This window comes from Pteropus medius, unplaced genomic scaffold (assembly GCF_902729225.1).
Source record: "Pteropus medius unplaced genomic scaffold, Ma_sr-lr_union100, whole genome shotgun sequence".
Taxonomy (NCBI): Eukaryota; Metazoa; Chordata; class Mammalia; order Chiroptera; family Pteropodidae; genus Pteropus; species Pteropus medius.
This window is the reverse complement of record NW_024349224.1, coordinates 3,424,896-3,437,543: the sequence shown is the minus strand read 5'-3', so window position 1 is coordinate 3,437,543 and position 12,648 is coordinate 3,424,896. Positions and strand designations below refer to the sequence as shown.

Here is a 12,648-nt window from a genome sequence, read left to right as displayed (position 1 = left end):
GGAGGGGTGGGAGTTTATTCCGTTTTCTTGGGGCAGTTTGGTTTTCTTGTCTCTTGGCATCACTTTCAGAGTCTGGGATTTTTTGTTTATTTTTTTTTTTAACCTAATAAAATAAATTCACTCGCCCTTCCCTCGCTAATTCTCACTGTCACTGAGAAAAGTAAAGTGCACTTGTACACGTGAAATTACAGCCTTGGAAAGAGACGCGGACATGAGTCTGCAGTTCACAGAATTCTAGGAGAAACGGGCCAAGTGAACCGCACCGTGGAACAAAACGGTACCTTCCTGTCAGGCCGCGAAAGGCCAGTGACAGGCTGTCTCTGGTCCTTTACCCAGGAGCCGGCCCGCCCGGCCGTCTGCCCAGGAGGCCCCGAGAGCCTCCCTCACCCCCAGTGCAGACCCCGTCCGCCCTCTCCCAGGCCAGGTCCGCCCGGCGGCGGATGCTGTCCTGCGGTCCCCTTAGGCCCGGGCTGCTAGCACAGATGGCGCTCCGTCCGCACACTCCGCTTTACCTGGCTCTCCTCCAGGGCCCCTGGGCGGCTGGGCCAGGGTCCGAGGCGGCTTGGAGGTGGCCCGGCCCTCGCCTGCCTTGCCTCAGCCAGCATCCAGGCTCACACATGTGAAGGCTCCTTCCACCGGCTACCTAATGAGAGTGAGTCACATCTGGAACCCACAACTTCCTGCTCTGGCCGTGGAGGCAGCAGAAGGGCGAACAATGAACCTCAGCTCAGCGCCACTCGGGGTGCGGGGGGCCCCTCTCCCAGCCTCGGCGGAGCCCTTGACAGGATGGGGCTGTGGGGGCGCTGTCAGGCCAGGCTCCTGCCTCCAATGACTTCACGGAAATTGGAAGCTTCAAGCTGGAACAATTTTCAAAAAGTACAAAATAAAACGAGCACCAAAAACCTCCATGAGAAGCCCCAAGACGGCGGCTGGAGGCAGAGAAAACGCACCGCAATGAGCAATTTGAGCAATTTGAGGCGAGAGCGGCCGTGCCCCGAGCCTCAGGTCCCCACCTGAGAGGCCTGCTGCCTCCCCATGTCACAGCTGCCCCATGCTGGGGCCAGGCCAAACGGCCGGAGCCCCCCGAGGACCCCTGCAGCCCTGCGCCCCACGCGGCCAGGAATCAAACCCCAGCTCCCTCCCTGCTTTGCCAAACCTCAGTTTCCCCACTGGGACCATGGGGAGCTCAGTGTGAGGCTGCAGACTAGCGAGGGCAGCGAAGCAGGGAACAGAGACCTCCTCCCAGGACAGAGGGGGTCCTCACGGAGCCCTCTGAGCCTGCGACATGGCGTCCTGGGGACATTTTCTACCTTTTATCCTGACGGTAAATCCTGCCATTTGCTAACAAAGTGCAGAACGGAGCCCGATGTACCCAGCTAACACCTCCTGCCCTCCCCAGGCCTTCCTTCCAGAATTTTCCTCAGTGGAGGCAGTGGTCAGACTCTTCCCTGCTGACTGACTCCACCCCCAGCCGCGGCCACCCCTCACACCGACCATCGGTCCCAGCAGGCAGGCCAGTGGGCCTGGTGATCAGCGTGTGGACACTGTGTGCTGGCCTCACACGCGGCCTCGTGTCATGCCCCATGATGGGGGTCCTGCTAGCACCCCTCTTCTACAAAGAAGAAACTGAGGGTCAGAGAGGCCAGTCGACTGCCCAAGCACACACAGCTAAGACAAGACAGAGCCTGGATTCAAACTCGTGTCTGTCTGACTCTGTCCTGTGCCCTCAGCCATACACACCACGACCCTCCTGGGAGCAAGGAAAGGCTCCCCGGGGAGCAGGCTGCTCCGACTCTCATACCACCCTCCCACCCTCCTCGTCAGCGTGCCCCGCCCCGTCTCCGAGCCCTGGCACTCGCTGCTCCCAAACCTGCTGGACCAACTTTCCCTCAGCATCAGACACGGAAGACTGGTTTCTGCTCGCTCGCTGTCAAAGCCCGGCCTCTTCCCAGAAGGCAGGACCCCTCTCGGTTGCTGAGGACAAAAATGTGACTCAGACACAGCACCTGTCATCCAGGCTCCCAGGTTAAGACATGGCCACCCGATGGCATGACACGGAGACCCAGGACAATCATCCATGAAGGCCAGATACATTGTTCAGGGCTCAGGGGAGAGACATCACCCAGCCGGAGAGGGTTCGGGGCCTCTCTGAAGGAGGCAACCCCAGATGGGGGTGTCCCAGGCCGAGGGGTGTCCGGCCCACTTCTGTCTGGTGCACGGGAGTCACAGGCTGCAGAGAGCGGTGAGGCCAAGAAACAGCGGGCAGGAAGGACAGAACTGCCTCGGAAACACGGTGGAGAGGTCGGTCGGTCGGCCAAGTGACACACAGGACAAATAACGCGCACGCCGACCCCGCTCGGCAAAGCCAGACGTCGTGCCACCCCCCGCCCAGAGAAGAAGCCCCCAGGCCTCGGTGCGCCATGAACCCCGGGGGGTTTTCTGGGAAGGGGCGTGAGCTGGGAAACAGCTCTCTGTCCTCCCGTCACCTCATCCTTTTCCCACAGGGAGAGTCGGGGTCTCGCCGCACCCCTGAGAGAGAGATCTGAGCCATCGGGCTGGCACTCGCCCCCCAGCTAGCCCCCCGTCCCCATGAGACGAAGAGGCTGGAGAGCTCTGGAGTCAGAGACCCCACTGAGCGACCTCGGCAGCCCGTCTGAGTTACGATGTCACCCAGCCCTCAGCAGGCTGTGGGGCCCGTGCTAAGGCACACGGCACGTGCTCAGTTAAAGCTGGTAGGCAGGGGAGGCCGGACAGAGGGCGGCACCTCCGTCCCAAACACTCGTTCCGGCCTCGGCTGCGTGGCTGCCCCAGGCAAAGACCCTGGATGGCTTCTCTGTGCCTCCTGAGCGGAGCCGAGCCCTGGCTCCGCCCCGGGCCCTCAGCCGGCCCGACTCATCCCTCCATCTTGATGTCCCTGACCTGCCACCCAGCTGCCTCTCTTCCACGCCTTGGCTCAGGCCTTTCTGCCACCCGGAATGGTCGACATGCTGCTCATCCTCCCGAGACAAGGACAAATGCCGCCTCTTCCAGGAAGCCTTCTGTAGTGCCTCATCAGCGCCTCCTCTGGCCACAATGCCGCAGCCTCTCCACAGAGGATATACACACTCTGGTGACAGCTTCCTATTCTTACGGGGAACTGACCCTCCAGAGTGGGCTCGTTCATGACCAGTGTCCACTGAGGACTGGGCATGTGACTCGCAGTGGTCCAATGAGATTCAATCCTGGGACTTGTGGGGGAAACTGTTCTCCTTCGCCCAGGCTAGAAGGGGGTGAGCAGGAGCCACAGGCACCATCCTTGCGCTTGTGGCGGTCAGCCGCCGACGCCCCTGGCCGCCTGGCGTCCACGCCCTCATACCGTCCCCTCCCACACTACCTAGATGACCGACAAGATGTTGCAGAAACACTGGCGTGTGACTTCGGGGTTCATGAAAGACATCAAGGCTTCCCCCTTGCTCCCTCTCGGATGCTCGGCCAGGGGAAGCCAGCCACCCGGGGGGAGGGCACTCAAGCAGCCCTGTGGCAAGGTCCCTGCTGAGAGCCGGCACCAGCCAGCCGTCCCGGACACCGGGCCCCCTTGGAAGCAGTCCCCAGCCCCAGTCAGGACTGGACGGAGCCCACTCCGGCGTGAACGAGGGTCCCCCTCCTCCTCCATCAGACCCGCCCCTCCCAGCACCAGGCCCTCAAACGCCTTGGTGACGGTTCCGCCGAACTGCTCTGTGCCAGACCCCGCCAGTGAGAACACAGCGGCACAGAGCTCACCGCGGCTGGCCCTGCCTTGTGGCCCCGTCTGATTTCTCGCAGTGGGGGTGGGGTGACATTCCCCCGCGCTGACTCACCTCGGCCCCTCTGCCTTCACCTCTGCCCTCTCAGCTCGTGGGTGTGCTGGGGCCCCTGCCCCCCCCCAGGCTGGGTCCACGCGGAGATGCTCTGGCTCACCTCGTCTAACAGGCAGGAAACGGGGGTTCCAGAGCAGAGGGGGCTCATGGGGCCGTCACTCACAAGTCAGAGGATGGAACAAGGGCCTTCGGGCTCCTAATCGGTAGCAGTGCTGAGGGGTGATGGGGTGAGCCTCCAAGCCACGCCAAATAAACACGCGAGCTGAGTAAACAGTATCTTCGCTAACAGCCCCGGCTCCCCCCAGCTACTGGCCGTCCTGTGAAGAAATCCGAACGGCCGCTGCTTGTCCCAGTTCCCAGGCCAGAGGGAGGGATGAACGACCCTATGCCATGTGGGTGCCGCAGCCTGCCGGGGGGCAGGGGGCTGGCTCCCATGACCCCCGCGGTCCCGGCCTCTGCCAAGCCTGGGCAGCAGGGCTGTGGAGAAGCAATGGGGCACCCAGGGTCAGACGGAGTGTTGAGTAACCGCGGAGAATCCTAAAAGACCAGATGTGCAAGCAAACGCTCTGCCAACCCACAGTCCTTATTTCCTTTGAAAATCTGGCAGCTGGGTGACATCGGCGGACGCCTGTCCTTCCCCACACCCAGCCCGAGGTGAACTGTGAGGGGAGGGGGGAAGCCCACGCCCCTCCCCACAGACTCTGGAGGGGGAGATGCCCCACCGTGAAACCAGCAGCCCCCAGAATTTGCGGGAAGTTCCGCCTCATTTAGCAAATTCACAGATGTGCGTGTGTATATAGATATAGATACATGTATAGATATATATACGTGTATATAGATCTATAGATCTATATACGTATCTATATAGATATATACATATATTGCATTCAAGAAAATCTGGAAGAACATACTCCAAATCTTAGGCATTATCAGGAATTTAGCAGTTTTAATTTCATATTGTTCTTCTTTATATCTGTTCTCTAATTTTAACCAATGAAATACACTACTACGTAACTGAAAGATAACGGGTAAAAGCAATAAAGGACAGTGGCCTGAGACAGAGTCCTCCACCCAACATCGAACTCAGCAGCGCTCTAACCGGGTGACACATGGAATGTTTTTATGACAATCAGAACCACTACTACCTTAAAGCCACTGGACACCAATGGCTGCCGGCATGACAGAGAGATGCGAGCAGGCAGCGCAAGCACCCCAGCAGACACGTGCGGCCCCATCTCTGACGGGCTCTTGTGCGACAAAAATCAAACCTGAGTTGGAGCAAGCCCGCAGGTCACAACCACCAACATGCAGGCGGCTCAGGGGATGAGGAACGCGTGACGCATTACAGGGAGCTCATTACAGGGAAAGGGACCCAGCCTCCAAAAACAAACAGAACGACAGAGAGGACCGTCCATCCCACAGACGAAAGGACACTTGAGAAGTCCCTCAAGCAGTCGCACTGTGTTGACCTTATTTAGAGCCTGCCTTGGAAAAAAAATCTAAAAATATATAGAGCTGGGGTATAAAACGATTGGAAATTTAAACACTAAAGGGATAGTTATGATCCTAAGGAGTATTGATAAGTGTTAGATGCGGGTGTGTTTTCTCTGTGTCTTTACCTCTTAGGAAAAGATCCTACATCCGTAACAGAGGAAGTGATCAGGGGCCGGAGGGAGAAGCGGGGGGGAGGGGGCGGCTCCAGGTCGGCCCGGGGGAACCCCACTAAGGAACGGATGGGGATGCGGGGTGGTAATGCCATTGTCTTCCTCTGCATGTGTCCGATTTTTCCACAATGAGACTCTGAAACACTGAAATCTGGCCTCTGTTGCTGCATCTGAGACTCCAGCAACCAAGGTGTCATTTTTAGGTCCCCTCTCACAGTGAGGAATGTGTGGCCACTCCCCGCAGGGTCTCAGAGCTGGTAAAACACAGACCCGGCCTCAACTCCGCTCCCCACTGCAATGGGGTGGGGGTGGGGTGGGGGTAGGGAGCTCCCGCCCGTCCTCCACTGTCCCCAGCCTGAACACCCAGCACAATTGGCAAACGTGACCCCAGGCCCCGTGCAGGCTTCCGGGCTCCCCCACCACTTAGCAGCGCGGAGCAGGGGCCACCTCCTCCTTCAACACTCCCCCGCAGGAGCTTAAAGGCTCAGGGTACCAGCCTTGGGCCGGCATCGTAACCTCTTTCCTGGCAGAGCCCTCTGGGGAGGGGGGGCGGGTAGAGAGCTCTCAGCGCCTGGGATCTCCGTGTCCCCCGACACTGACATCGCCTGACCACAAGCCTGAGTCCAGTCTGCGGGCCCCACGAAGCTGAGAAGTGGCCCCATCTTAATTTTCCCCACTGGCTACCTGGCACAGCGCTCTCATGCAAAAATACAGACAGCAACCTAAATGACCAGCACGAGAGGACAGAGAAAGTCAACCGGGCTCCTCGCATACCAAATGCTGGGGTGAGCCCAGCATCCGAGAACCCCCATAACTCCACGCACAAAGCCTGGCGCAAGCTGGGCACACGGAACTGCCTTAGGCAACGATCAGGGAAGTGGCAATGCTCAGCATTTTTTGTCACGTTTTTAAAAAAAGCCATCTGGCAGTCGGACACCCATATGTTAATGGTTACTTCAAAGAGCACAGATTCTGGGATTTTCTGCCTTTATTGCTTAAGTTTTCTGATTTTTCGATAATGTGAGTCATTTCTATAATTGGCACAAAATTAAAGCCATTTAAAAAATAAGAAATGAGCTTTCTCCTCCTCCCCAGGAAGGTGGCTCAGAGCTCTGGCCCAGGAGGCAGACGCTGCGGGGCCTCTGTCGGTCGCACTGCCTCTCTGAGCCTCAGTTTCCCGATCTGTCGTGCAGCAGACCCACCGAGTTGACCTCCTCCCAGCACCCTCGCTGTGCCTGCCCCCTGCTCTGTGAGAGGGGGACCGTAAGGCACACCTCTGACGCCAGGTGAGCCACGTCTGGCCAGCCTCGCCCCCTCCCCACCGCCAGTACCCACTTGCTCATCCCGTCACCTCCTGGGCACCCACTGACCCTGCACCCAGGCTGGTGGGGAGCCAGGGCTATCAGAGCCAAACATGGGGTGAAGCAGTACCTCACGGCCGTGTGTGCAGAGCTCCACCTGCCCAAGGCTGCCGTGCCAGGCCCCCAATCATGAACACCCTCCGAGAAGGCGGTATATCCTCCCTTTACAGAGGAAGAACCAGAGGCTGAGAGAGGGGAGAAAATCTGAACCCATAGGAGACCGCAGCCCAGCCCCTCCCCCCGCAGGTCCTCCCCATAGGGCGGGCAGAAAGGCACCCAGCACCCCTTCCAAGAGCCAGGAGCACTGCTTAGGGCTGCAGGCGGGACAGATGGAGGACTGGGGAGAGAATAGGACCAGCCTGGCTGGGGCCACAATGCTCTGACCCCTCGTCCTCCCCTGCACCCGAATCCCCCGCCACACACACACACACACACACGCGCGCACGCACGCACGCACGCACACGGCAGGTGCTCAAGCACAGCCGAGTAAAGGGGGTGCAGTGCAGCGCCCTCTGGATGGAGGAGCTGGCGGAGGAGGGGAGAACAAACAGGGTCTTCGTAGGGGAGGGGACGAATCCAAGCCTGGGGGCCTGGCACCCTGGGATCAGGGATGCGATGGCACTTCCCCAAGACAGTAAACTTGGAGCCCCCAGAGGACAGATGGGACATCTACAAGTGAGGCCAGCTGGGCCCTGGGGAGGACTGGAGGCCCGAGTCCTCTGTGAAGAGCAGCTGCTGAGATCCCACCAGTAGCTGCCACACAGGAATGTGGCCTTGAGTCCGCAAGGAAACTAGAAATCCGGGTTTCAGGTACAACCTCACGGTTTCGGATGCCGACAATTAACCCAAAATTAATTTTAGGCAGATCGCCTATCAGTGCTCTGGACTTACTGCTGTGTGGCCTTAATCAAACCCCTTAACCTCCCTGGACTTCACATGTATCATCTACAAAGTGGAAAAAATTACACAGGTTACTGTGATGATGAGCTACACTTTGCCAGCACTAACCATAAAAGGCAACAGTAACAATAACAGCGGATGCTCACCAGGCGCTGTTCTAAGTCACATGAATTAATGTCATCCCATTCGTACCATTAGATGGGCATTGTCTTGAAATTTTGTATGTTGAAATAATTTCAAACTTTCGGAAAAGGACAATATACTTTTCATCCAGATTTGCCTATTTGTACCATTTTGCCTCACTTTATTATCTGTCTATATATTTGCTTCTCTTTAATATTTGAGTGGGGTGCTGATACTGTAACCCCTAAAGACTTCGGTGCATATCCCCCCCAAAACAAGGGACCGTGTTAATAGGTATCAGGTGTTAATAAATATCATTTGATATTGATACGATACTTTAATCCACAGTCCATACCCAGTTTCATCAACTATCCCGATCACATCCACCACACAATGTTTTTCAAACTAAGTTCACATATTGCATTTGGTTGTCACGTCTCTTTCGTCTCCTTTAATCTGGAACTGTCCTTTGGCCTTTGAGATAAGTATTCTGATCGTCTCCATTTGATACATCAGAGGAACCGAAGCTCAGAGAGGTTGAAGCACTGGGCCAAAGTCACATAGCTAAGAAATGCTGAGCTGGGACTCGAGCCCCCCAGAGCCTGTGTTCCTGTCCCCCAGACATCAGAGCTTGCAAATAACAGCCTTTGTCATGTAATAACCGAAAGCAGCTCCCTCTGCAAACAGCTGGACTGCTGCTCCCAGCCACTCACTCAGCAGGTGGACCTTCCCTGAAGGAGTGACCTCCAGTGCACGCACTGGCTGGGCTGGGCTTCCTGCTGCCAGCTTTCCACATCTGGCAATGGCCCTGACCCAGTGTCCACAGCCCCACCCTGCAGGGCCCCGAGGAGCCCGCTCTGTGGGGGCAGAGGACAGTGCAGGGCTGGGAGCGGGCTGGGAACAATCAGCAGCTCCTGCCTTTCCTTTCCCCTCTTAAAGTGACAGTTGAGGCCCAAATGCCCATGTCCAAAAAGCAGAGGAAGACACATGCCCCGAATCCAGAGCCGGAAGTCGGAAGGGTCCCCAGGCCACGTCCCTGACCCAGGCCACCAGCGCTGAGACTCCTGACGTCAGCTGTCCAAGAGGGGGCTGAGCTCATTCTCAGACACACATGGGGATGCACTGGAGGAAAGGGTTTACGAGGAGGAGGCAGGGGCAAGGGCTGGCGGAGGGAACGGGGCTCTCAGGACAGGGAGCGAGAAGGGCTGCGAAGAGGAGGGGCCTGCCGGCTGATCCCACAAACTCAGCCTCCACAGTGAGGACCCCAAAGGATGTGGCATCCACTCCCCTCCAGGCCCACAGCCTCCACCAGGCCAGCCATATCAGCCCGGGAAGCCACTCTCTTTGGTCCCCAAACGGGGGTGGCTCAGGGTCTGGATGCTGCCACCGATCTTGCCGCCATCACCCTTGGCCTGGTGCCCCTGAGAAAGGCCAGCATCGCCCTGGCTACTGTCCACCCACTGACCAGACCCACTGGATAGCCCTCCAGCAGAGGCACAATGGGAAGCGACACACCCAAACAGAAGCTCTTCTGCCTGGGTTCCAGGCTGTTCTGCTGGGTTTTAAAGCTAATTTGTACTGAAATCTCTCAAAATCTTTGGCCACGCTATTAAATTCAGAAGTTTACACTGGCTTCCTGATGCTGCCTGCAAACCCAACTCCAAGTTTCAGAAGCAGCAGCACTGTTCTTGAAACTTTTCTAAAACAAAGAAAGAATAACGTTTTGCTTTTCTTCCTGATTCTAGACAACTTTGAAAACTGTATAGAACAATTTTGAAAATACACAAAGCGTGAATCAATAAGAAAATGATCTGTCTGATTTATCTCCCAAAAAACGCCAGCGAAGACCCCTCCAAACTGGTCCTTCTCCGGTGCGCAGTGTACGGACTGGGCTGCCACTGTGTTTGCAGTCAAAGTGCGACCACTTTGTCTCCCCTACTCGTCAGTGGGCTTATGGGGGCAGAGACCACGTCTGGCTTGTCTCTCTGCTTCCTGCCAGGCACGGGCCACTCGAGGCCCCCTTGCTGGAGTCAACATAAGCCACTATCCCCCCTCAGCAATCCTTCTGCTCAGTGGAAAGAGATCCAGGAGTGGGGCCAGCAGCAAAGCCCCGGAGCAGCCCGGGGCAGGAACAAGGCAGGAGGTGGGGCAGGAGGGAGGAGGGTGTATGTTGCCCAGCTGGGGGTTCACAGGCCCACTTGAGACTCTGCCTGCTGGGGTGGGGTCAGGCTCCTGATATACACTCAAATGGACCCCTCCAGAACCATGGAAGGCCAGGAGGCCAGGCCCCAGGCCCAGCTCCGGGTCTAACTTACTATGAGACCGCTGATGACCTCAGTTCCCTACCTGTAAATGGGCTGATCACCCCAGCCCTAACTCACCACAGGATCAAACCATCTAAAGGGCACGCTTTGTAAGCAACCTGGCCTCAGAAGCCAAAAGGGTTCTACCTCCCCCTGCCCATCTCCACAAAAGGCCCAAGGGCTTCGAGGGCTAAGAGAAGAGGACCCTGGCATCTAAGGATCCCGAGCGGTCAGCGCCAGGACGGGGGGCTCCAGAAGGCACCCTGTGGACCCAACCTGCCATGCATGAGGCTGCCAACTCTGCTCCCCAGGCTCAGCCGGCCGCTCTGTGTGGCCTCCTCACTATACATGTGGCCAGCGCCCTACCCCAGGTCCAAAGTGGACAAGATCCCCCTGTCCTGTGAGGGCACCTGCCCAGTGAAAGCAGCGACTGCATGCCAGAGCCCGCCAGCTCAGTGCCGTCTGCCTCACGCCCGGACCGCTGCAGACCTCTGCTGAACAAGGCTCCCGACCGGTTTCAGCCCCGAACCGGAGACCAGTCCAGATGCCACCGTTCTAGGCGCGGCCCAACCGCAAAGGACACCTGGGGTCCTTAAGTTAGAGACTCTACTCCTGGTAATGGGGCTTGAACTCAGGGACTCGGAACACGAGTTCCCAGCCTTTGAGAGCGGGGACCCAAGGAATAAACGTGAGGGAACACCCCAGGCCACACACTTTGGCCCCAAAGAGGCTCGGTTACCAGTTCTGCCCATTGCCTTCAGATGAGAGGTTAGATGTGGGGCTCCTCCTGGTGGAGATCCAAGTCGGGGGCCGAAGCCTCGTCCACTCTGTCATCTGTGCATATCCCCCCTGTAAGTGGTGAGGGGTCCCGCTCACTGTCAGTTGTGACCAGACTGCTTCAAGCCCCAGGCCCTGGTGCAGCCCTCGCTGAGCCTCTCCCCCTGAGGTGTTTTTACTTTAAACAGACCAGTTTACCCTTGAACCAGCAAGGGATAGAGGCAGCCAGCCCCACGGGGCAGAAAATTCCGGTGTAACTTTTGACTTCCCCTAAACCTAACTACAGTCCTCTCTAGCATCTGCGAGGGGGTTGGGGGGTGGTTCCAGGACCCCCTCCCCATACCCAAAGCGGAGGTGCTCATTGCCTGACATAAAACGGCAGGGAACCACACACACAGTGGGCCCTGTACCTCCCCACCCCCAGTGTCAGGGATCAAGACCACTGGTTTCCATCTGAGGCAGCAAACAGGGGTGGGGGTGGGGCTGTGTATTTATTGAAAAAAATCCTCCTATAACTGGAGGCGCGCAGCTCAGACCCATACTCTTGAAGGGTCAACTGTACACTGAACCCTGGGGCGTGGGGCTTGTCCACGTCTGGGAAACTGACAAATTGGCGCCTCTCCTAAGCCGGCTGCCCTGCGTCCCGACAGAGTGGCCAGAGGGTGCCGGGCCCAGGGACGTCCAGAGCCGTGTCCCTCTTCCCGTCATCAAAGAGTGGAGTTGAGCCCCATTCCTGTCCGCTGGGGCCTGGCTGGGCCGGGATCCCCACAGTGGCTGATGAGGGGAGCAGGGCCAGGGGAGAGGGCGTCTGAGGAGACCCACCCCAGATGTCAGCAAAAGAAGTGGAGGGGGCGGGGCGGCCCCGCGGGGCTGGGGTCCCAGGGGGCCCCGCATGCTGCCACTGCGCCCCTCTCAGAGCCGGGGAGGGCAGCCGAGGGAGGGGAGGGGTCGGCCACCGCCCGGCCCCACAGCCAGCCCTCCCCCCAGGGCGGGCCTGGCGGCGGCGTGGGTAAGAGGCCCGCAGACACCCCCTAGGCCGACACCCCCTAGGCGGACACCCCCCCCAGGCCGGCCGACACCCCGCAGCGCGGGCCGAGGACCTGGCGCGCGTCTCGGCCTCGCCCGGCCCCGCGGTCGCGTCGCCTCCCCGGCCGGGCTCCCGCCGCCGCCGCCGCGCTCACCTGCTGCGTCCGCCCGGCTCCGGCCACCGCCCGAGAGTGTCCGCGCCGCCCGCGTGTCCGCGCCGGCCGCGGGCGGGACCCGGCTGTGCGGGCGGGGGCGGCGGCGTGGCCGCAGGCGCCCCCCGCTGGCCGAGGCGGGAGTCGAGGCCGGGGGCGCCCCGCAGCCCGGGCCCCCATTCCGGCGCGGCTCGCCCCGCGCCCTGCCCCGTCCTCCCCGGGAATTCGAAACGCGCAAAGACGCCGCGTGTGCGCCCGCATCGGCGCGCGAGGGCGCGGCCAGGCGCCCCGAGACCGGGGGCAGGACAGAGAACCTGGTCAAACGATCCTGTTTCCTCACAGTCGTGCACGTGTCCGGACGTGCCAGGTGCTGCCCCACCCCAGGGAAACACTTTCTAGCAAACTCTTTTCAGCTGTTTCTGCTCTGGATCCTGCCCCTCCCCCTCCAGGAATGCGCGTTTCTAGAAGGATCCAAAATCTGCAGGCTAATGCCCTCCTGCCGAGAC

General features: G+C 59.0%; 1 protein-coding gene across 5 annotated transcripts in view; it reads right to left on the bottom strand.

Annotated features, from left to right (window-relative positions):
- ADCY7 (adenylate cyclase 7) overlaps nucleotides 1-12,212 on the bottom strand; it is a 53,035-nt gene extending 40,823 nt beyond the window's left edge. The window contains exon 1 of one of the 5 annotated variants that reach the window (XM_039880827.1): nucleotides 12,146-12,212. The gene's annotated coding sequence lies outside the window, so the exon portion shown is untranslated. Of the gene's footprint in view, nucleotides 1-512; nucleotides 850-3,936; nucleotides 3,955-12,145 lie in introns of those variants that run through there. The other 4 variants (XM_039880829.1, XM_039880830.1, XM_039880832.1 and 1 more) reach the window with 4 other exon arrangements.
- Between the last annotated feature and the right edge of the window lie 436 nt (nucleotides 12,213-12,648).